This window comes from Gambusia affinis, linkage group LG02, assembly GCF_019740435.1.
Source record: "Gambusia affinis linkage group LG02, SWU_Gaff_1.0, whole genome shotgun sequence".
Lineage (NCBI taxonomy): Eukaryota > Metazoa > Chordata > Actinopteri > Cyprinodontiformes > Poeciliidae > Gambusia > Gambusia affinis.
This window is the reverse complement of record NC_057869.1, coordinates 29,638,978-29,664,259: the sequence shown is the minus strand read 5'-3', so window position 1 is coordinate 29,664,259 and position 25,282 is coordinate 29,638,978. Positions and strand designations below refer to the sequence as shown.

Below are 25,282 nucleotides of genomic sequence, written 5' to 3'. Positions count from 1 at the left end.
AGAACAATTTCAGCAATAAGACAATTCAGAGTGCTTAAAGTAAGAGTAAAGTAAGAGAAAAACAAGAAGTACTCCACAATTTATAAAGAAATACAAGTTTATCTGGATAAACTAATAGAAAAGAAAAAATATTTCTCTGGATTCCAAGTTTGTTCTAATTTTGGCTCTGGGTTGAGTGAAGTATAAAAAGAAATGTTCTTGTACTGGGTTGCTAAGTAGAATGAGAATAGGCACACCAGCAGTTTCTCTGTATAAACTAATAGGAGTTTCTCTGGATCTAATGGGTTTGATTGCTGTTCTGGGTTGAGTGAAGTATATAAACTTGATGCTCCTGATGTCATTCTTCTAGATGGTGGTGATGTCTGCCAATAAGCCAATGGGATGAAGTTTCTCTTCTGGAAAGGCAGATGAACTGAAATCAACCTAGTTTAATATTTTGAAGAATGTTTTAAAGAGACAGACCCAGGAGGTGTTGAAGGGGCACTATTGTGTATTTTTCAGGCATGAAGTGTCATTTTACAACACAATCAAGTAACTTCAGAGTTGCCTTCAGATGTTGTGAAAATGCTGCATATATGAAACACACTTAAAGGAAATTTGATTTCGCAATTTAACGTTTTGAAATTTGGCCTCTGTCTCTTTAAGAAGCTCTTGCTCTTTCTGACACTCCACCTTCAGGAAGTCAACATGACATTTCTCCACTATCCCATTTATAGCCGTTCTTTGGAACGTTTCACTGGATAGTAGCTGGTATAATAAAATCACCAGATGTACAGTCCCTGATTGCTGCTGCTGCGAGTCTGAAGAAACTGAGTTATGAACTATGTGAAGCTAAAACAAAAACTGATTTTACATAACAGTACCTCTATAAAATATGTTGTTTTTTTGTTTAAATTTTTGTATTCATCTTACTTGTGTTGCCTAGAAACACAGCACACAGTGATATACTTTTCTCCATCCCTCCCATCAGTGTTTAGGTTTCAGAAGACGGAGGTGAAACTCACTTACAGCAGTGAGATTCAAACAGAAGATTACTTTAGAAGAACAGCTGCTTCTTTTGTATTTTCATTTTTCTATAGGTAGAAAAGCTAAAATTAAAGTTTGGAGGAAATGTTACGTGGTACACCTGTTCACAATACAATTCCCTCTGGGAATGCATCACTATTTTATACCTCCCTCCCTGCCCCTGCCCTCTTCCCTAACTGTATCTAGAATATGGAGCACCTGTTTCATTGTAATGTTCGGTGCTGCTCTGGGAAGTTATTATCCGTGATGGTTTCCTTACCCGTCACGCGGGTGTGATATAGCAGTGCGTTTGTAGAGAACTGAAGCAATCCCCAAGGAGCCGGAAGGCTAACAGTTAATTAGACAAGTGTCCCCATTTGAGCTGATGTTTAGCAATTAAAAACAACTCAGACTGAAAATGTTCATATCGCTGAGATATAATGATATATTGCTCTATAATAAACAATTCTGCTACAGGAACGTTGATGTTACTGTGCAAAATTACGTGTGTTGAAGCTGTGACTCATCAGTCTGGTAAGGGTGGGGTAAACATCAGCTATGCAGTGTTATGCAGGCTGTAAAGACACACACACCTACGTTTTGTATGTCCAAGCAAAGTCTCAAACTGTAATGAATGAAGAAATATGATTGCATCAAATTCATGCCATGTTAGTGGGCCGGTACAACACTGCATAGCTGCAGGTTAGCAATTCACACCTACAATGTTTCTCCTTGACTAAATCAACATATATTTGAGCAAACAGGTTTTATTCTTTTAAAAATTGAAAAGAAAATCTGTTCTGAGCCACTGTCAAATATTTTTAAGATTTTATAAAAAGGAAAGCTACATCACAGAGATGAAAGCATGTAAATGCGAAATATCTGAATGTTTCAAACAGAATGCTTTTAGTCTCGTCTGTTAAGTTTTGGCAGTGTCATCTGTGTCCAGAGTGAGCTTTCTGCTGCCGTAAGACTCTGTCCTACTGGATAAATAATGCATCAGCATAAAAAATACAACTTAAGCGCTCTTAAAAATATTATTTCCTTCCAAAACAGTCGTTTACATTATGAATGTTGCGTGCACTGATATTGCAATGACACCATATTCGCAATATGCTGTGCAGCCCTGAATCAAAGGGGAGATTCTAATTAGCCTCAAAGGAACGACTACTGATAAATTTAGGTCCAAAATTAATTTAGATTTAGATTTAAATTAGTCTTTTAATTTTTCAACAAGTTTCTTCTGAGTGAAAATTTGATTAAAGAACAGTATTATGTTTTTCCTGCCCCAAAGTACCACTTTCAATATGGCACCTTTTCATGTGATATAAATAAAAATACAGAGATAAATAGTATACTCTTTTTACATCGTTTTATTGTCAGAAGCATGCTGCTTGGTTAAATGAAATCAACTTCACATCTAAATCTGCTAGAGGTTTGAATAATTTCAGGCCTAACTGTAACTTCACAGAACGTCCCTTTAATTGGCCGGTGCCATACATCAAAAGTGAGCAAACGGCTTTACAGATTTTTGCCCGGGTGGTGCAGATTTTGAAACGCGCCCGGATTTCTTTTATCAACGATGCTTAAAGGTACGAGGACTAGCGAGAGATAAAACTCTGGCATTTAGTGAGATCTGATGCACATCAGGGACCCAGGAAACACCATTTAGCAGCCATTACTAAAAGCTCTGCCTGCCCATTCATCCATTTCACATGTACAACCCAAATAAACATGGCACCGCTTGCCAGGTCGCTCTGAGGCTCGCCACCTCCCCTCCTCAGCTCCACTTCCTGTATTAATAGCTCCTCAGGAGAGCCTGCGAGGTCTGTGTGTCAGGTTTTATCTCTGGAGAAGAACATGGGGGAAAACTAAATGAAGCCTGAACTTGAGAACAAGCTCATATAAGCTCCTCAAGGGGATGCTCGGAGCACATTAAGGGAAACATCAGTAATGTGCAAAACAAATGGAGAGATGTGAAAACCCCCGAAGACTTTTCCCGTGGCAGCAACAAGGAGCCGGTGCCATAAATCTCCGGACCCCTGTGCATGGCGATGCGTTCGGCCCAGATGAGAGGGAAAGAGAGAGAGACAGGACCTGGCCAGGTTTTCGTCCTCGTGGAAACGGTGTAGCTGTCGGGAGGAGGCCTTTTCATTCCGCTGCTTCGCTCTGAACGTGGGCTGCTTGTTGTCAATTTGCCAAAGGCTTTTTCTTTCTTTTTTTATTTCAGAGTTTATACACTACGCAGTTAGTTTGAAAAAGTTAAAGCAATTATCCATTGCTGATGTCCGGAGAGCATTTTCTCCTGCCTTCACTGACAGTCTGTTTGTAGCTACATGATTTGGATAAAGACTAATGGGGTGTGAGGAAAGCACGGGGGCAATGGGATTATACTAATAAAGATATATTATGGCAGAGAACAAAAGGCCTTGGCAAGAAATGCGACCGGGGCTCCCGAGTTGCTTATGAATAGGTTGGGTGGGTGGTACGCACTGAGGTGTACACATTCTTTCCTGTGAAATATTGCCAAGATTTCCAAGCGCTGTTCTAAACACAGTGACTGAGTGGAGGGAAAACTCAAAGGATTTCTTCTTGGTTTAAGTCAACAGTAAGTTTTTGTCTAGATTAAAACTGCAATTTGTGGCTTTCATAAAAAAAAACGTTTGTCCTTTTTTTGTTTGTTTTTACATATTTGTTGAAAGTTTCACTAAGTTTATCTGTATGAAATAGATAATCTGAAAAAAAATCCATCTCCTCTGCCTCCTCATCCTTCACTTTCTCTCCCCTATGCTGTCTGCCACATCGCAAACTAGCACTCAGGATAGTTAGCAGGGCCATCCCTTACAAAAAAATCCCATGAAAATCACATGTGACTTTCACATGCGATCACATGTGGTTCACACAAATTTTACATGTGAATGATGTGAATCACATGTGAAAGCACATGAATACGTGTGATTTTGGAACATTTTGTGGTAAAATCACACATTTCCACATGTGATTCACACATTTCCACATGTGATCACAGGTGATTTTCTTGGGATTTTTTTGTAAGGGATCGATGATGGCGAATAAATGGTTTTCCTGTAACGGTAAATTGTTTCTCTGACATTAGCACATTTAGCAGCGAGTACATGAGGATGATCAACAGAGCTTAGCCCCTCCTCCCGGCTCTGATTGTTTTGTTTTTGTTTTTTTGGTGGGGAGCGGTGCATTTCTTCAGATGGCAAAATCAGCTCTGGGAGGAGGTGGACTTTTTCACAGATTATCTCTCTCATAGAAAATTGTCCCCATATGGTTACAGTTTTAACAAATATATATAAAAAAACGATATTGTTTTTAAACGTTACGTGCTGCAGCTTTAAAAGACAACTAAAAAAATTAGCCGTGTTCCGACGCCAGTCTTTTCTGGACCAAGCACAAGTACCAGTATTTCAGTTTAAGTACTTGCCGATTCCAATAAGTTAATAGCTTTGTACTTATACGTCACATAATAACTTTTGAAAACATTTTTTTTTTATTCTGCTTATTTAGAACACAATGAATCTTCTTCTTTATAGGCCTACAGTTCCTCTCACCATTTTAACAAATCAAAAGTACAATAAGGTTGTCAAATTAATCAGTATTTTGATACAGTTTATGCAAAGGAACACATTTTCAAGATACTCCTATTGTCAAAATCCATATAAGCTAACCCTCTTTTTTTTTTTTATCTTCAAAAGCTGACACACAACTTCACATCACAAAACAGTTAAATGTTGCTCAAACTTGTGTAACATGGAAGGCTTGTAGTAGAAGAGCTGCTCCTTTTTCTTCCAGAGGGCAAAAGCCAAAGAGCTGTTTTCAGATGTTTTACCAATGAGGGCGATGAACAGAAAACATCTGAAGGATATCGATGATGCAAGCTGCGTTTGAGTGGTAGTTAGAAAGATTATAAGGCCAACAAGCATGGTGAAGCATTTTAAAGACAGACTGTGGTAAGGTGTTGAAAAAGATCAACAAGGTTCTCATTTTTCCGTCAGCGTGTATAAAACAGGGCAAAAGGTTCTGAAAACGGAACCTGATCCTTCAGTATTTAAGCAGCATTACACTATGCGTTGGAAAGTGATGTTTTTAAAGATAACTAAATAAAGAGAAGGTGATATTGAAAAGTCTTTAAATAAATGGCATATCTCTGTTTCTCTGTAAGCTGACTTTTTTTCCACAGAGATTATTTAAAAAACACAGTTAAAATTTTTAATTTAACAATGGGCCCTGAATGGTGTGGAACTGGTGAGCACCCTTGCTTTGCAGGTAGGAGGTTTCGGGTTTGAATCCTGACTTTAGGTCTTTCTGAGTGGATTTTACATGGGTGAGTTTTCCCTGTGTACTCCTGCGTCCTCTTACTGTTCAACAACAAGATTGTTAGGTTAACTGTATTCACACCAGCCTTGTTTGGTCTGCACTAATCAAACTCTAGTTTGCTTGAGTAGAAAATCTGATTTGTTTGGGGATATGTGAATCGAACTCTGATGCGGACTAAAAACGCAAACACTGGTTTGCCTAAAAACCTCGGTCTTGGTCCAGTTGAAGGGAACTATAGTGGGGTTCAAACGTCTATGTGAATGCCAACCGAACCAGAGACCGCTCCAAAAGCAGGGAGCAGAGTACAGCGCAGGGCGTTATGGGTAAACACAAACAAAGCAAACATGGAAGTCTAGCGCTGGCCGGAGAAATGGCTTCTGGTATTTTGCTAAAGATAACAGAGAAATCCTACATTTCTGTTAAATTGTCTGTTAAAACCTGACAGAACTCCATTCTCGTTCACATTTTGCAAAGAAGAAAGTTGCGCTCAGTGTCTTTTTCAGAGGTTTTTATGATTTTTCCCTCTCCTGTCCTTGGTGCAGCGCCGCCACAGGCAAGGCTGGGAACAAATTTCTCAAATGCTTTGATTTGTTTGACTTAAAATGTGAACTATGCCAGCTGAATGTGTAACAAATATTGGTCCCTAATTGAACCCAGTCTACCGGAATATTGGGTGTGAGAACATTCTAAATTGTCTTTATGAATGAGTGTGGACTGGCGACCTGTAAGGGATGTACTGTACTTTACCTCTTGCCCAATGACCGCTGGTGTTAGAGCACCTACAGCAGGGGTGGGCACTCCTGGTCAACTCTTAGAGTCTCCCTGGTCCAACACACCTGAATCCATCAGCTGAATCACCTCCCTATTGCAGTCAGGTTCTCCAGAGTCCTGCTAATGACCTCATTGTTTGACTCAGGTGTGTTGAAGTAGAGACACATCTAAATGTTGCAGGAGACCAGCCCTCCAGGACCAGGAGTGCCCACCCCTGACCTACAGGGATAAAGATTGCACACAATGGATGGATAATAATGGGCACGGATTAGATTTTATTCAGGTCTGGATCTGACACAGTTCATTATTTGGAGGCGGTTTAGGAAGGTGGAACAAATGTAGGGTTGGCAATCGCCCTCAACTGCTGTCCTTTGATGGCACCCTTGTTACTGGGGTGGTATTTATTATTCCTGTATTTTTTAGGCACTAACTCACCCGTCGCATAATGATCCTGTTCTTTTTCGAAATATCTCGGGTTGCTTTTTACAGTATGTCTCTGGGACCATTGTCTATCTGTACTGTGACACACCATCAGCTCAACTCTGCTGCATTTGTTTGAGTCCCAGAGGAAAGTACCAGCCTGTGCACTTTAGAATTCTTCCTGCTGCTTCCTTCTTTGCCATTAATAAACACAATAGACCCCGTGCCGTCAGAAACCATACGTGTCTCTGCATCGTATTGCTTCCACTTGCTGCAGAGACTGCGGTGGAAGACGTGGGAGCTGTTTCAGTCTCTCTCCATAGATTATTCTACCTGTCATTTATGTTGCTGAAAAAAATGTACAGCTTATGCATATATTATATATATATATATTCTTTTTAATGATGCAATATTTTCTTTTTCTGTAATATTTGTTGGGAAAAACATTGAAATGACTTGAATAAGTTAATATGGAAATAGATAATGATTGTAGAGTAATTGAGGTGAAGATATGGGGCAATGGGATTGCACAGAAATAAACAAAAACAATTAAAATGTATTTTGTCCATCATTACCCAAAATTATAGAAGCTGTTCCAGATAATATATTAGGCACTGAGCGCAAACAGACTAAGTAACAACTGGCGGAGTCCTCACAGGAAGTGGTGATGAAAAACCAAAGACGGCCTACGCTATGCTTGATACCCAACTTTAGCGTTCCCAACGTAATGTTTTCACTCTTCTGCAATTTTGCCTTTCTGTTCAGTTTTAACATAGATCAAAACCTGCAACAGAAAAACTAAACGTGTTGTGGTTTTTGTCACAGCTTCAGCTTTAACGAAGCTCTCTCAGCACCAGTGATGGCCCGGTTCCTGTTGCAGTGAAAATCGAGGCTCAAGCTAGGAGAACGTCTGAATGCTGGTTTAATTTTTCTCAGTCTGATCCCTTTCAGGTTTCCCTGTGGCCTGAAAATACAGGCAGCAGGACTGCAATCAGCCACCACTGCTGACTTCTCTGATCTTGAAGTGGTTTTTATGTTGCTCATCAGTGCCTTCTCCTTTCACTGATTCCACCGGCGCTTTCATGGAGGGTTTGAGGGTTCAGACTACACTAAAGATGCCCCGGGTGCGATGTAAAAGAGAATTGCTCTAATTGTGGTCACATTTTAAAGGTTTTTATTTGTTCCTTGTAAAAGTATTCAAACCCTTTGAACATTTTCACATTTAGTCAGGTTACAACCTAATATTTCTATGGATATTTTGGGGATTATATGTGATGAAGAAACACAAATAAGCACGCAATAGCTCCAAACTAACTAAATAGCAACCTGTTTGGATTATAAACTATTTAGTATGCTAGACTGGAGCTAAGTGCTTAGTTAGCGTAATAATTTATTAGCTCCAGAATATATTTTTAGTTGGTATTCTAGGCATTTAGCCCTAAATGTTTATTTTGCATACTGAATAGTTAGTATAAAAATATTTAAAATAAATTATTTGGCTTATATTTTATTGCAAACTAAATATTTAACCTGATAACTTTATTTCAAATACTTAGTTTGTAAACTAATTATTTAGTTTGCTAATTAAGTGTTGAGGTTTAATTTGTGACATTTATGCATGAATAAATTACATGGTAAAAATGTGATGACAGAATGAAATCCTTTGTTTTTCTCTGACAGGCTAAATAACCCAAATTATTGCTGTTAAGTTTTGACTGTGTGACTTTAGAAATGCCACCTCAGAAATTGGCTGCCCGGATTTGTTCCACAACCTAGCACCCAATGTAACTTGTCATTTAACTCTCTAGTTGGAAAAAGCTAAGCTAAAAGCGTTTGAAAATTCTAATTTAGTACATCTAGATCTCAAAATCAGCAGTAGTTGAACTGTTAAATGTTATTCATCAGTCTACAAAAGGTAGGGGAACAATTTGTAGCCTGGGCATGAATTACAACCCCATCTCCCCCCTTAACTGTTGCTCGTGCCGACTGGTCAGAGTGGCTTTGCTGGCCTCATTTGCTGGTTAATTGCATTTTATAGTTGAGCTAAAGACCTGTCATCTGTTTCTCTGCTTTCATTTATCTTACAAATAACCCAGAGTGGGTGGGTTAAAGTACCTGTGCAGCCTCAATAAACCCCTTTTTGCTGAATTTTCCCACAAAAGCTTTTTCACACTTTATTTCATGCCCTTGATAAGACCGAATTTAATTCTGGGGAATTCATGCAGCTGAAAGTATTGGGTGGGGAGAAGAAAAAAAGAGCAACATGAACAAAGATGCCTTCAGGTTTCTGAATTCCAGCTGTCAGGAAAAAAAAACCTGACAGCTCCAGACTCTTCACAGCAGCACACATACATAATATTCATTACAGTTTTTTTTTTCCTTCAAACTGCAAATTCATCTCTTCCCGTCCCGTGTAAAAACATTCAAAAAAGCAAAACATCCTGACTGCTTCGGCGCCAAACGCTGCCGCATCCGTCTTTTCTTCAAGGTAGCACGTATTCCCACTGTGAACGGTGTCCCCATTCCTTGTAATTATGCAAATGACACGTTAATGAGGTGTAATTGTGAATTCATAAAACAGCAGGGATAAACTGTATGAAGATGCAATGTCTTAATAGAGGTGGTGGGGAAGCTTCATCACTGATGGGCTGAATCTGCTAATTGTTTACCTACTACTGCTATTTAAAGTAGCACATGTTCATTTAAGGACATCACGTTTGTATGGAGTGTTTGTTGCTAATTGTTCCTCAAATTGTACACTTTATCAGACAAAGGCGCCGAAATGTGAAATATTTTTCTCCCATACCTCAAATGAGAGTGTATTTAGCTGTGTGTGTGAGCGAGTTCTGCAGTATTTAAATACTTTTTAAGTCTTCTTAATTAAACTATCAGATAATTTTTGTAATTTCATTCATTTTCAGTTCTTCTAGGGTGGTTGTGTGATGCATTTAGCAGCCACTGATTAGAGCTCTCTTGGCCTGGAGAAGCAATACGAACCTGGGGACAGGAAGCAAATGAACTGAGGCCACGGCGCTGAAATGTGTCAGTGTTGCGTCAGATGCCCAATTTGCAGTTTCCGAAATGGAAATTGCTACGCTGCTCTGCATGATTGGATGCATAGAAGTTGCAGACAACTAAGCAGGTTCAAGAGGCAACAGCTGATGGGGAGCAGAGAGGAGAACTTCCTGGTTTAACAGGAAGAGACCTCTAGCAGAACCCGGCACGGTGTGAACGACCATCTGTCCCGACTAAGTGGCGCATTGTTCACTCTTTTTATTCTCCGAGGAGTTTTTGCAGCACTAGTGGCTCGTATTTTTGCGACAGTAAGCAGACAGGAAAGCGGGTGAGGAGAGGGGGGAAGACTTGCAGTAAAGGTCGTCGGGACCGGGAGTCGAACCCGCGACGTCTGCGTCGTGGACCAAGGCCTCCAAACGTGGAGGAATGATGTCATATCGCTGTGTAGTTGTTGGAATAATAAGTGTGTATCTATCTGACTCATCAGCTTATTTGATGAATCAGCTGATCAGACATTCACTGGGATAATTTCATTAAAAAATTAAAAATGCAACCTGAAAAAGCACAGGAACATAAAGAACAACCGGAAAGAATTGTCAGCGTTTCCCTTATTTTGCTTTTTGTTATGTTGCAACTTTATTCCAAAGTGCATGAATTTAATCACTTTTGTCAAAATTCTACTGTTGTTTTCCATACTGTTGTGACAATATGGAAAAAAGTCCTTTGCAAATTTATTAAAAATAGAAAACCAACTGGAAAATAAAAAACATTTGGAGAAAAGTTGCAACATAACATAATGAGAGAAGAATCAAAACTGACCCCAAAATTCAAAAGTTGATTATATTTTTGTTTAAGGCGAGAGTGGACTGAAGCAATCAGGCAAGACTCAAATAATGTAACTTCAAGATTATCGTCTTCTGATATGGCGTTATTTTGCAACTGCTGACCTGTTGATCCTTAGACATCTTTTTAGGAGATCTACTCGAAAATGATGCATCCAAAATGAATTCCACATATCTCACCTGACATCATTGATGTTAATCATTCATCAATTTGGATGATAGAAACATCTATCTAACCGTGAGAAGCAACAGAATGAGAGGGAGTTTACAAAAAGCAGCAACATCATTGACCAATCGCAGTAAGGGAAGTTTTGCTGTAAATTGAAAGTCCCTGCAGTCTACAACGTTTCCAGGAGGCAGAAAAAGCTGACAACAGTCAGCAAGGACAATGTTTTTACAGTAGCTAAGTGGAATTATTTACTTCAACATGAATTATGATCATGAAACAGCAAAGGTAGGAGTGAATTTCTGATTTTGACTTCATGAAATGAGCCTTGTTTATATTGTCTTTGGTTGCTGGTTCAGTGAGTTTTCCACAGCATGGTGAATCTGGTATCTATGGAAAGAGAGCGGGTGTGGGTAGGACCTTGTTGCGCTGTTGTTGCTGTGTATGTTTTGTTTGTTTTTTCCTTTAGGTGTTTTCAGTGTGGAAACTGAATGTTGTTGAGGTAGAAAATATTGTTCCATAATTTCAGCAAGTGTTGTCCCGTTAAATGGAAATGCAGTATGGATATATTGGTTAATGTATAGCATGTGTTTGGATCGATGTTGATTCCCCCGAGATTAAAACTGAGTACAACTAATTATCTTGTTAGTACTGATATCTAATTTCATTGGCAAGCTGAAAGTTATTTTCCATTTTTACACAGCAGGAAATTAAACTATTACCAATGTTAACTTCACAAAATCAACCAATACCAACTGTACTTTAGAAAAATACCATAACCTTGATAACAGCGCTTGGTTAGTTTTCAGGCCGTGACTTTACAAACATCTGTGACTTGGAAACAAGAGAAATCTGTTAGAGACCAAGAGTGTGTCCAAAGTTGTAGAAAATTGTACCCACTCATCATGAACCTGCAGCTGGTTGGAAAGCACTTTCTTCTCTTTATCTCCATCATGTTTGCACATTGCTTAACTTTATGGAGTTATTTACATCAAACACATTTTTGCTTTTAGAGGTAAAATCAAAATCAAATCAAACTTTATTTGTATAGCACATTTCAGCAGCAAGGCATTTCAAAGTGCTTTACATCAAATCAAACACAAAAATACAATGCAACATAGAATCAACAATAAAAACACAACATCAAGTCAGATTCCGTCAATAAATTTGCAATTGATTACGTTTCAAATACAACTCTAAAACAGTGGGTTTTTAGTTGAGATTTAAAGGAAGTCAGTGTTTCAGCTGTTTTACAGTTTTCTGGAAGTTTGTTCCAGATTTTTGGTGCATAGATACTAAATGCCGCTTCTCCTCGTTTGGTTCTGGTTCTGGGGACGCAGAGCAGAACCAGAACCAGAAGACCTGAGAGGTAGGAGAAAATTGACACAAATATTTCATCCAAACTTTGAAAGTGGAGCACAGTAGTGCTGGATTCAAGCATCACTACTTTCTTGTTTAATGTACCAAAACTGCTAGCTCAAGTACAGCAGAAAAGAAGAAAAAAGTTGTTCTCTTGGCTTAGAGCCATCAGTACTGAATAAAAACAAACGACAGAAAAGGGACCAGACTGATGGAAACGCTTGTTAGTATTCAAACTCGGCTCTATTGTGGCAATGAATTTGCTGAAAATCACTAACTGTGTAACATTTTTTTTGAAACTAGTTAGTATGCTTGTGATAGTGGCAAGGGAGCTGGCGAGTGGCATGAAGGGTGTGCTTTTGCATTCGTGACACATATAGATGTCTAGAATCAACTGCACATGTCAGGCCTTTAATTACTTTCAACAGTAAATCGATGGGGGCTGATTAATAAGACAGGGGCCAGAGCGAAGGTTGGGGCAGGTTACTGAAACAAGAGAGCTTGCTTAAGGGGAAAAACTAATTGTATGAATTATTGAGCAAGCTGTCTATTCTGAGCAATGATGCAATTGGGTTTTTTGAGAAATAAATAAATAAATAAATAAATTATTGAACAAAATGTGGCCATTGGTCCTGAAATTTTCTTTAATGTGATTTACTATAGGCTAACTTTGGCGGATTAATGAATACTTCCGGATAACTCTATAAGCTGTTTAATTCCTTAATGAGGGGCCCTCGAGTAACTGACTGATATTGAGGTCTCTCTTATTTAATTTGGTAAATGGTTTTGCTATTTTTTGGTCGTCTTTGAAAGTGTGTAGTGAGTCTGATTCAAGAGAATGATCAATGTAATACTTGAGAAGACAGGAGATTTTGTCAGACGAAGCCAAGACTTAACTGTTAGTGGCAAGCTAGTATTCCACGTCAAATGAGAAAGTATTTATTCTGATAGCGCTATAAATGACAAGGTCACTGACGCTTTATATCATGTGATGTTACACATAGCTAAATCAGGTAAACCACACAAGATCAGTGAAACGTATGAATGCAAGTATAACAACAGCAAAGAGTTAATGGAAATAAATTCGACACTGTTTTGGGGGTGTATGGAGGGATGACGTTTTCTATTCGCTCTCTGAGTTGTGGCTAGCTCTCCAACACTTTGAAACCCCTGTTTTAAAAGATTCAAAGGACTTCTAGCACCTTCTTCAACATACAACTAGGGCTACATTGTAATGGTTCAAATAAGAACCGATTTTCGTGTTGGAAAACCTAACACAAATCTTCCAACTACTGTAATTCAAATTCAGAATGTCTTGCAAGACTTGAAAAGCAATGTTTACAGATTCTCTCTGTCCAATTTTTGAGTTTCAATTATTTTGTAAAGAACAACTGGCTAAGATGGTAAAGATAAAAGACTGGCAGGTATATACCTGGGAGTAGTGATGGACTCTGACTTGAACATCCAGAGCCACATAAAGACAGTTACAAAGTCGGCTTTCTATCACCTGAAGAACATTTCCAGGATTAAAGGATTAATGTCTCAGCCAGATCTAGAGAAACTCATCCATGCATTTATCTTCAGTCGCATTGATTATTGCAACAGGGTCTTCACAGGTCTGTCTAACAAATCAATCAAACAGCTGCAGCTGATCCAGAATGCTGCTGCTCACGTTCTCACTAAAACCAGGAAGATGGAGCACATAACACCAGTTTTAAAGTCCCTCCACTGGCTCCCTGTAGCTCAAAGAATAGACTTTAAAATACTGTTGTTAGTTTATAAATCACTGAATGGTTTAGCACCACAATACATTAAAGATCTGCTGCTGTTGTATCAACCTTCCAGAACTCTCAGGTCTTCTGGTTCTGGTCTGCTCTGCATCCCCAGAACCAGAACCAAACGAGGAGAAGCAGCCTTCAGCATCTATGCACCACAAATTTGGAACAAACTTCCAGAAAATTGTAAAACAGCTGAAACACTGACTTCCTTTAAATCTCGACTAAAAACCCACCAGTTTAGGATTGTATTTGAAACGTAATCAGTTAAAAATTTAATGATGGAACTTGACTTAATGCCGTGTTTTGATTGTTGATTCTATGCTGCAATTGCACAACAATCCGTGAGGGATGACGGAGTCCTAGAGCAAAATTCCATGAATGAGGTGTACGGAGCCTGGTGCCGGAAGGCCTTTGAAAGGCTGTTTACATCTTTTTAAACTGAGTGATTGTGAGCGTGAGTGGGAATAAAAATAGCAATAGGTATTTTGTTCCATATAACACAGTAGGAGTGTAACAGATACACCTTTTATGGGTGCAAAAGTAAGAACCCCCCACTTGATGACTTTGTGTTTCAATGTTTGATATGACGTAAAGCACTTAGAAATGCCTTGCTGCGGAAATGTGCTATACAAATAAAATTTGATTGATTGATTGATTTGCAGTGAAAGCTTCTACAATATATTACCTCAGTGTGTTCGTGTACAAATACAATCCACACTTTTTTCTTTCACTTAACAGTCGCGTAATATTTTGTCTTGATCTATCACATGAAATACCAATGAAGCAATCTCGGTTTTGTGATTGTGAAGCAACACAGTGTGATAGCCCCAACAGGTGTGAATACTTTTGAAGTGCACTGCATGTATTTTCATCTTAACACTTTCGGATTTATAGACAGATAGAAACATAATAACCTGTCTTTGAAAATCAATGGAATGCAGTTTTCTATTCATGAAACATGATTAGAAGTTGACAGAAACCACTTGCTGGCAACACTTGATGACTCTGTGTGTGATGAGAGGGTGGGTGCCAATTTATTTACTGCAATTTTTTTCCCCACTTACTGTAGTGGCTGACTGCGAGAGCCAATCCCAAGAAAATGTGTAAAACACACAACTTGATTGCCAGTAATGTGCTTCCGCTGATATTCTGATGGAAATCCGCAGCATGCCTGGTGGAATAGAACAGCCATGCAGCTCCGTCTCTATTCTTGAACAGACGTTGGGTGAAGCACCTGTCAGAGAGGGCAGCAGGGGTCACAGCGACTATTTGCTGTTTTTCATACCCTAAATCCACTTGACTTCTGGCTTCCTTGATTATGCATTTTGATTGAAATTACAGTGAGCAAAAATAGTAAGTGTTAAATGGCAATTTATCCAGTTCTGTACTGGTCCAACAATGTGTGCTGTGATTATAGTGTTAGCATGAGTAGATCAGACACTAAAGCTGGAATTAGAGCCTAGGCTTGTATGACTCAGCCAGTCAAATAGTTCTCTTCTGTTTCAACTTCTGTTTGTGACAGATGGTGCTGAATAATATTCAGAAATTTTTACAAAGCATATCTCATGACTACCGCGTTTGCAGATATTTGTGTGCAATTTGCACATAATTGCGGGGCTCTGTACTGTGACAGTATTGTCTGATTGTTACACAGTATTGTGTATCCAAAACCATCAAGGTTATTTCAAGTGTGACTATGTTGTATATTGAGCATTTTTATATATCTTGCAAGAGGAAAGATTCTTGCAAGATATATTGCAAGAAAATTGCACAAATTTTTTGTGCCATTATGTGTTCATATGAGCCAATGACTCGTCTTGGAGTTTACAATGGGCCCTACTACCAATGCCATCTGGGAATTGACATGATGCCACGTGCCAGTCAAATCCATCCAGTGGGTTTGTCAGTAAGTGACCAATCAGTGGTTGTAATTTGTCCTAAAGTAAAATGCCCTTTACTTGGAGTAATGCAACCTTATTTTCTTTAGACAACATTGTTGGGGTTTATCATTGCGAACGTCTTAAGGTCATGTGGATTTGGTGGAAAAGATTTGGAAAAAACATTGTGGGGAGGTTGCCCACTGACGATGTTCCAACGCTTGTTATCCAGAGACTGTAGAGGAGGGAATAAAGTTTACACCATTTCCAAAACCCAAACAGAATCTGAGCAGTGTAAAAGATTGATCAAGGCAAGCAGTGGGGCTCATCAACAGATGAATCCAACAGTGATCGATTGTACCACCTGTCTCGTCTGTATGAAGGTATCTGGTAGCTTCCACTTTGACATAATTGGACTGTATGCTTAACGGTTAAAGACTAATGTGTAAAGCTAGTTGTGGTTGATTTTCTTTTGTTTGTAGATATATGTTGTACAGTAAATCCGATTTTATCAATGTAGTTTAGCCTTTGTTTATGTTGCTCTGGTTGCGAAGGACTTGGACATTAATGCCGATTCCTCTGTGGTTTTCCACAAATAACTTTACGGACCTAACAATTTCCAAAGGTGACTCGTTGGGAAATTGTCCTGCCTTAATTTTGACTAACAAGGCAAAATGCCTCACTAAATGTCTCAAGAAATGCTTTGAGTGTCATTACCTCAAGCGTATTTGTCAGAGGTTAGCTCTACCTGAGTTACGCCTCCATGTGGGGGAGTGATCTTGTCATACGTGTCAATTCTATTGTTCCTGAGAGACTTAAAGAAGCATTGGCCCTTTTTAGACAATACTTCAAGATAGGATTAAGGCACCTTTTAGGTGACTCCATGTGTTTTGTGAAAGACCTGGTGTGATGAGAGAGAAAGACGTATGTGTGTCTCAGTTGCTCCTCTGACTCATATCGGGGCAAGCGGGCTGAGAAGGTGATGTAGTGATGATGTATAGATTGCGTGACCATCCATCTGCAGAATATAAAGCCATAAACAAGACCCAAAAATCATTTCCAACAAGAAGAATAAGACCTACCCACATCTGGTGATAGTGCTCATGTTGCACATCCCATACTGCCGACTTTAGCTAAATTTAACAGATGTGTGGGTTATTGCCGTCTGAACTTGTGATGTATGAATGGCCAGAGGCAGCTCAGAGGTGGCTCATCTTTGTGGCTATATGATGAAAATGTTTTGTGACAGAGGTTAATTATAGTGTTTCTTTTCTGGGGTGTAGTTCAGAGGATCAGCTTCCTCAATTGGAATGAAATACAAATGGTTTCTGATAACACTGTACATTCTCCACTTCTTTGGTGTAATTTGGATTGTTTACACAGTTTGTTTTTTTTAATTGACCTGTTTTTGTATATTAAGTCTCTCTCCTCTTCAATTCCACCGGCTTGTTGCAACTGGCCTTGATTTTTGCCCTTTGTCTCGGCTTGAATTCATGTTTGGACCTGTTGGATTTCTCTGAGACATTTTTAAAATTCCCAATCGATTGACTCCTTTCTTGTTTGTTCCTAATTTAATTATGGTCTTTTTGTTCTAAATTTGCTCATCCTCTGTGTATGCCTACATTTGGAGTCATCTCTAAACTCCAGTGTTTTACTGGAGGACACAGAAATGCATAAAATTTTCTACAAAAGGAGCTAAAGTGAAAATAAACAAGAGAAGTTGTTAGGGACAGATCGAATTTGCTAAATCTATCTTTGACATTTAACAGCTATAAAACAAAACAATGAGATTGTGGCTGTTGCAGCTTGTGTGTCAACCAATTAACTTAATTGAACAGGCAAGACGGAAGACACCATAATTCAATAACAAATGCATTACTGATGAAGAAATTGCTGAGAATTTACAACAATGCTGAGACGCAAACTTTATTGTAAAGGAAGATGAAGTAATTAATTTATTGAGCAAAATCTTTTAAAGCATCTGTCATTTGCAAGCTATGGCAATTATTTCTAAAGCGTTTTCAAGATTACAATTTTTGAAACAGGAGTCATTAGTTGTATAGGGATGGAGATCCTGTTGGTTACTTTTCCAAGTCAGCCTCATGATGTTTGGCCAACACCTTCAGATGGATTTACACACGAGTCTAAAAGGACATCAGTGCCAGAGGACTTTCCTCCCAGGCATTTTCTGATATTTCACATTGACTCGACTGGGACATGGGGCTGAAAAGGCGACCTGAAAACATTGGCCTTCTGGCCAAGGCTGATTCCAGCGCCGAGGCGTAAAGGCTGCAGCTGGAATGGAGGCGGACAGACAATCTGTACACTTTGTCAAAGTCCAGAATGGCTTGTGGGCCGAACCCAGACAAAGGCCGTCACGTTCTCTGAGGGGAGGCGGACAGCCTAGATGGACTGCCTGGCAGCTGTCAGCCTGAATGAAAAGCACCCATGTCTGCCTAAGTAATGGAAAACATCTCAAATGATTCATTCTTTGTCAAGTAATTGAATTTGTATAACTTTTCTTTTTTTTTCCTGAAGTAACGGTAAGGACACAACCCCATCACTGCCTGTTAATGAAAAGTCAATTATACTCAATCTTTGACATTATTAAAGGGGTTTTTGAAGTGATAGTAAAAGGCCATCAGCAGTAGATGCCTGAGCTACAATAGATAACTCTCCATTTAATATAAAGACAGATTATTTAGTATCAGAGGCTGAAGTTAAAAGCTAGTCTGATGGGGGCCAAGACTGAAGCAAACCTCTATCGTCTTACAACAGCAACAACATTTAACATGTTATATCAGTATTTACTACCTTTGCTTATAGAGTTATTGGACAGTAGCACAGTTGCATTTCGTAACAGTTTGCCTTATTTTTTACTAGGATTGGTCCTGGGTTTGAATCCTGGCTTGTGGTCTTTCTGCATGGGGTTTGAATATTCCACCTGTGCATGCATAGGTTTTCTCTAAAAACATGAACGTGAGGCTGATTGGTCTCTACAAATTGTTCTTAGGTGTGCGTGCGCTTGTGTGTGCGTGTGCATGTCTAGCTATCCCATTTATGACCTTTTCTGGAATATTTCCTAGATGTCTGATGGCCCTTTTGGGGACCAAATCCTGGTCCTAATAGAGTGGAGCTCCTTGTTTGGGGTTGGGTTAGGAATATACTGGTAATGGCTAGGATTTGGGACATAAATGTAGTTACTAAAATTAATGGAAGTCAGTGCAAAATCATAATAAGGGTAGATATGCAAACTTGTGTCTGCACTTGTATCCCACATTAAGGGGACCACTTTTACAAGTTTCACTAATGATGGGAGGTCATTTCTGCATCACCAGAACAGGAACCAAACATGGAGAAGCAGCATCCAGCTTCTATTAACCACAAATCTGGAGCAAACTTCTAGAAAACTGCAGCACATGAATGGAACACATAAAGTATTCCAAATTAATCCCCTTGATAGAATGTTACTGTTTTGAAGCAACATAATGTTTTATTTGTGAGTCACTTTACTTCTTCTGTCAGGTGATTTTTGTGGGTAGAAACGGTTTACCTGTTCTGTTCTTAGTATGTGTTCAGTGCGTCAAGATAATTAGTGAACCACCACCCTCCTCCCCACCTCACCATCACCTCACTTCCTGTTTCTGTGTAATTAACAACAATGCAAATGTGACCGCGGTTTAAGGCTTCCTAGAAGACCGTCAGAACACACCGCTGTGTTATTTTTCAGATTGCAAGCTCAGCTCCAGCAGCTCCAGTGCCAAACGTAAACATTACAATGCTTTCTACTCAAGATGGAGCCTAAAACTGTTTATGATTACCGCCATTGTCTTTTTTCCTTTTTGTTTTTCTTTCTCAAACTTAGTTTCAATACACACTGAGGGGGAAGCTGTGAAATGCTGGAGTGGAACTGAGATGGCAAGCTGTGTTCTGCAACGCAGGAAAATAATAAGAAAAACAAAGATTACAAACAAACCTGAAAGACTCCATAACGAGGCTTATAAATGCAGAGCAGCGGCTGTTCCACACTACCTCAGAGTAACCCAGCCCCCCCATATATTAACAATGAATGTTAGCATTTCAGAGTGAATCACCTAAAAGCAAAACCAGTCAGTGTTTTCTGAAATGTTTAGAGGTTGGCAATAATAATCAAAATCTCTCCGGGATGTATCCTGGACCATCACAATATAGAGACACAAGAGAAAAACAATAGACGACAAACACATTCACTCCTAATTCAGCTGTTTTTATGTCCTGTATAATGGCTACTGGAAAAGACAAGTTTTTGTTTTGTTGACTTACCATCCAGAAATCACAAAGCTTATTTTGAAAGAACCTCAGAATATGCAGGACTGAGCTACTTAAATTGTATTACATCATGTAATGTAATGTTCATTTATATCAAACATGTTTTGCATATTTCATAGACCTATTCCAACCAGTTCAGGGAATCATAATAGGTCACCTTTATCATTGGCTATCTTGTCTGCCTATTTTCAAGTGTTGATTCACTTGACTGCTGTGGATCAAACTACTCCTATATATTCTCCAATCGCATTTCAGTTTTTTCAATGGCACCCCCTGCTGTCAAGCAGGAGAATACGCCTTACTCCAGTTATCACATGACTTTTAACATAAACCTGCTTCAGTGCTTTTTGTTTAGACAACAATCCGACTTTCCCATCGTCGATACAAGATTGGGATGAGAAATTTGTGAACATTGGATGAAAAAAATATGGTGAAATTACAATTACAGATACGGAAACTAGCCCATCAGTGAATCTGTGCCATAGTTACAGTTAAAGGCGGTTCAGCGAACTAATACACTTTTTTGTGCAGTGTATTAGGTTATATGTATGCAGAGAACACTGGTGCCTGAAATAAGTGTTATATCTGCCTGAATCAGGTGCACAAAAACCAGAATGCACAAATGCAAAGAACGCTCAGCTTTATTTTCCATTTATCGCTACAATAAGCTCCCTTACTGATGCACTGAATGGATTCTGCAGTCTGAATTCAAACAGCCTGTGACCTGCAGAATTATCCAGTATGAACCTAATTTGAATACCAGGCTGATGAGAGCCAAGTGTCTAATCAATTGACAATATAATTTTTAATAGGGTGACTCAAAACAGAGTGGGGAGGGGGGAGACAACTGTCTGTCTTTTTTCATCTGTGCTAATATTTTATTCCTACTTTCAGCTGTTTTGTATGTTTTGGTATTTATTCAACTAATATAAATTTTAGTTGTAATAGAATGGAAGAGCTAATACTAGACAAGATGCTTGTGAAATACTGAGCATTTAAGGGATGATGCTTCAACACGTGAGTTCTGAACTGGGTTAACTAGCATCTCTTTGAGTGGTTTTTGGAGAATAACTTGCCCAGATGGGCACTTTGTTCTTGGAATTCTCCAGAGGACGCAATTTTGCACAGACTTCTTAATTGAATCATGAACGCTGGTCGTAAGTGTGCTCTTGAAGTAGTCTATAATATGCTGGCCCCTCCTGTGAAGGTTCATCACTGTTCCGTGTTTTCTCCATTTGTTTTTTGCTGGAATGTGAAACTCTTAGAAATAGCCTCAACTCTTTCCAGGCTAATTAACATCAATGAATATGTTTCTCATCTGTTTGTTTTAATTTCTTTAGATGGGGACATATGTTGTTTTTGAGATCTTTTAGGGTGTGTTCACACCAGACATGGGGAGCTGGGAATGCTTTTTGGCTAAACACAACCAAAGCAAATGCCCTTGTCTGTAGCTAGTGGGATAAATGACTTGTGGTCTTTTGCTAATGACAAAAGAGAAACCCACTGCAGTCTCATGACATGTGAGATGTGAACATCTACCAACAGATGTGAACATCTACCAACAGATGTGAACATCTACCAACAGATGTGAACATCTACCAACAGATGTGAACATCTACCAACAGATGTGAACATCTACCAACAGATGTGAACATCTACCAACAGATGTGAACATCTACCAACAGATGTGAACATCTACCAACAGATGTGAACATCTACCAACAGATGTGAACATCTACCAACAGATGTGAACATCTACCCATTTTCAGATGTGAGCATGTGAAAATGTAACAAATGTAATTTTGGTCTCCAATCAAACTGACTCTATTGAGCTATCAGTTGTGAAAACTCCTCTTACCCTACTTCATGTTGTCAAGCTGATTATGTCTCACTTATTCCTTTATTCTCCAAATCTGGCAATAAATAGGCCTGGATGTGACTTGTGACAAAAGGGTAAAAATGAAAGAAGTCTATAAGAAGGCAAGTCATTTTTTTCAGTGTTTAATACAGAACACTGAAAAAAAGTGTCTAATTAAAGTGTCTAATTTGTTCCAGTGATGCAAATGAAGTTGCCTTCATCTTGTCTTTTTTCAACGACTTTTTCTTTGCAATAAAACAGGATTAAGACAAGTAAAGTAACCACCAATACTTCCTCTGTTACTAGAAGGTTGTTTTTTTTTCTTTCTTTCTTTCTCAGTTGCCAACCAGCAGCCAGCGCCTATGATGAATGTGCATATGTCAAGACTTCTTTTGGCAGGGTCTTGTCTGACATGTCTGGAAAGTTCAATTGTATTCATGCTAATCAGTGTTCCATTCAAATGAGGGTATTAAAATTGCAAATTACTATACATACATTTTAAGCGCTTCTATATTGGCTTATTAAGTGTGGTTAAAAATATCAAGGTGTTTTTTCTTTTTATTCCAAGGCAAAGGATGAAATCAGCTGTGACTTTGTGCATCATAAGATAAAGGATATTAAACATTACACCAAGTGACTTTGTGGATAAAAACCCCAGCTGAATCCAGGCAGAACAGCTGTCAGATTTTACTCTGATTAAGGACAAAGACCTTTTGGTGGGGATGAACTCTCAGTCACCAGTCATGTCATCACTATTCACTTCAAATGCCCGCCTAGATCAACCTGTTAGCACTCTGCCACTTTGCGATGTCTCATTTCGAGTACTCTAAACTGTGATGGATAGAAAAAGACAATTCCACTTCAGATTGCCTGTTAATCACTCTGGCATTTTTCTCCCGATGTGCCAAATATTTCTTAGTGTTCAGAATTTTCATTTGCATGCTAATGAAGGTGAAGGGCAGAAGCCACTAATTACAGTCCAGTAAAGGCCTGCCTAATGGTCCACTAAAGACATAGCATGGCTGAGCCCATAATTCCATTATGCAAATGCATAGTCAGGAGTAGAAAACCCACAGTCACTGCAAACCAGACCCACTATTGCTGAACTCATTTGCACTTTGAATGTAAAACTACACACCGCTCTTTGTGTCTTTCATTGAAAACAGCAGTACATATATTATATACAATGCAGCTTTTCTTAACTCTTAGCTATGAAATGGCGGTTGCGGTTCTTGTTACAGTTTAAAGTATGTTCCCTTCTTTGATGAGACTATAATTTAGCAGTACATTACACAATTAGTTATTAAACAGTGAGTTTTTCCAGAAATATGAGCACAGCAAAGCATTGTTGCCTCACAGCTCTTCACAAAACAGTTTTATGATTTAGCTTCAAAGACATGTCTCTGGTTCCATTGCCTTGGTCTTTCCTCAGTCAACCAACCATATCTTTGAACAACATATGCTCATGTAACTAAAGTGGCATCATAGACCCAGCACTATAGTTATTGGTTATATAGGAGCAACAGATTGCACATTCCCCCATTTCACATCTGCTCATTAATCCAACTTCAGCTAGATCTGTAAAGATCAGCAGTAGCAGGTTGACTTGAACTTGTCATGCTAATTTGATTGTTACACAGAACACGTGGCAAGGCTTCAAAATGTCTTGCAGAAGTTTCTAGCACGGACGTTTTCTCACTGTGGATGCACCATCCACTTTTTTTTGTTCTTTTTCCCTATACCGATCCAGATATCTGTGGCTTAGTATCAGCTGATGTAGATCAGATACAGAAGAACAATATTGAATTTACTTTAAACTATACGGCTGTGAATGTGAACACGTTAAAGCATGCAGTTAATCTCAACGTTTTAGTAGAAACGTTTCAGTAGACATCTTGTATCTGATCTTGAAGTTTCACAAAATATGTTTTAATTCCTGACACTGAGACTAGTAACATATTTTTAAGTTATGAATTCAGGACAGGAAACAGTGGTACAACTGTAACTAAATGAAGTACCAGAGTGCAAAACCAACTGATATAAAATTAGGCTTTACCAATTGTTTTATTAGTACAATAAACGACTGAACACAAAATAATGACAGTAGACATGAAACACATCTTGCACAGAGAGACAGTGGAGCATTATGGGCTCTTTGCACCTGCGGCGCTGACGTCACAACCGCATGCGTAAATGCGGCTCTCTTTTTTCCGCTTTGAGTTACCATAACAGCTAGAAAAGATGTATTTCAGACGCAAATAAAACGATACTATGTACTTTGTTGTCTTCCTAATATAATGGGCTTTTAAGTTTTCATGGATTTCCAAGTTGTCCTGAATTAAGAAGATGGTGGCTTGTAAATATTCATCGCTACCAGTTTAAGCTAACGCCGCACAGCAAAGTTTACAGCCTTCACGTCACTCCGATCAGCTTCTTCAACCTAAAGAGGAAGGTAAAGGAGCCGTCCTGTGTTGCAGAAGAATACAACTTCTGTATTCACCTTAAAAGAGCGAGTGTGCGGGAACGAAAGAGCAGACCAGAGCCAGACAGCCGAGCAACTGATCCGCTGGTACACACTGCTGTAAATCTTGCTTCTCAAGAAGCATGCAAAACTAATAAAACAAAATAACACGGAGACCTTAAGGAAGACCGCCATATTTTTCTAAAAGCAACCACTCTGAACCTGAACAGTCAGTTGAACTAGAACTCCGACATTAGAGCTGCTCTACTGTTAAGCTACAGGCTTGTTTTGCTTCCTCATTCTTCGGAAGCAAAAAGCCCGAACCGTAAAGTCCCCCATTACTTGGTCTCTGACACTAACGACAATAAACACACGTAATATACTTGAACATAAGGTAAAAACATTGTCTGTTAGACTGGATGAACAATGTTTAGATACTTAAATAGCACATTTTTACAAGAAAAATGTCAGAGAATATTGCCTACTAGCATAAGCTAAAGCTAATGTTAGCCACAAAGTTTAAAGAAGGTAAAACTCACCTTCAAATCTGTGAACATATAACAAGGCGTGCATCTTAAAACCTTTCTCCAGCTTACTTGTTGGGGCTTCGGATCGATGTACATCACTGATTGTTACCTTGGAGAAGCCCTGCCAACACCCACTGTAAAGTACCATTTTCAATAGATCGGAAACGATTGAACTGCTTTTCCCCGAATGCGGAAGCTGAGGTGCAAAGTGCCCACTGCATTGAAAGATGAATAGAAATATTAGAAAGGTTGTAAAATGATTCATTAGTTTAAGTCCAATACATGTTTTAAAATTAAAAAAAACAAACGTCAACAAGTGTAAGGGTCGACCAAAACTACTAAATCAACTACAAATTTTTTGGAAGTTGTTTCCAAGCAATAAATATCTTAAAGGTTATTTTAAATCTAATTGATCAGAACACATTGAGGAAAAACCTGATCTATTTTTAAAGAAGCTAAGATGAAAGGAGAACCTGGATTCTCTCTCACTATACCACTAAAAACAAAGTAAAAACAGGTTCAAAGCTGTCTATGAAAGATAAAAAAAAAAC

General features: G+C 38.8%; 1 protein-coding gene across 1 annotated transcript in view; it reads left to right on the top strand.

The window, feature by feature from the left end:
• The window catches only part of cdh8 (cadherin 8), a 374,224-nt gene that overhangs the window by 26,287 nt on the left and 322,655 nt on the right, over positions 1–25,282 (top strand). The window lies entirely within an intron of this gene.